General features: G+C 39.4%; 1 non-coding gene across 1 annotated transcript; it reads right to left on the reverse strand.

The window, feature by feature from the left end:
* Positions 1 to 353: 353 nt before the first annotated feature.
* On the reverse strand, positions 354 to 456 carry LOC112788514 (small nucleolar RNA R71). The gene has a single exon (XR_003195874.1). It is a non-coding gene; the product is annotated as a small nucleolar RNA R71 (small nucleolar RNA).
* Between the last annotated feature and the right edge of the window lie 313 nt (positions 457 to 769).

Consider the following 769-nt stretch of genomic DNA (forward strand, 5'->3'; position numbering starts at 1 on the left):
CATACCTCAATCCAAACTCTGGAAACTATGGTAGCGGCATTCAAAAGCCAACTATCCATACTAATAATTTCGAATTGAAGTCTCAGCTCATAACTCTTGTCCAAAACAACTGTTCTTTTGGAGGAAGTGCCCAAGAGGATCCTAATGAGCATCTCACTAAATTCCAAAGGATATGTGACACAGTTAAATCTAATGGTGTTCACCCTGACACCTATAGATTACTACTGTTTCCATTTTCTTTGAGAGACAAAGCATCAAAATGGCTAGAATCCTTTTCCAAGGAAAACTTGACAACCTGAGAAGATGTAATGAACAGATTCTTAACAAGGTTCTATCCTCCACAAAAAATAAATAGGCTGAGAATTGAAGTGCAAACATTCAGACAGCAGAATGGTGAGACTCTTTATGAAGCCTGGGAGAGATTCAAAGATTTGACAAGGAAATACCCCCTGGTATGTTTAATGAGTGGGTGCAAATTCATATCTTTTATGAAGGGCTGAGTCATGAATCAAAGAAGGCTATAGACCACTCATCTGGAGGTTCCTTAAACAAGAAGACCATTAAAGAAGCCATTGATGTTATAGAGACAGTGGCTGACAATGAGTACTTTTATGCCTCAGATAGGAGCAACAACAGGGGAGTCTTGGAATTAAACCATATGGATGCAATCCTGGCCCAGAATAAGATGATTACCAAGCAACTGGCTGAATTGACCAAGCAAATGGAGAAAAATCATACTGCAGCTATCCACACTCAACCATCAACCCAA

This window comes from Arachis hypogaea, chromosome 20 (assembly GCF_003086295.3).
Source record: "Arachis hypogaea cultivar Tifrunner chromosome 20, arahy.Tifrunner.gnm2.J5K5, whole genome shotgun sequence".
Taxonomy (NCBI): domain Eukaryota; kingdom Viridiplantae; phylum Streptophyta; class Magnoliopsida; order Fabales; family Fabaceae; genus Arachis; species Arachis hypogaea.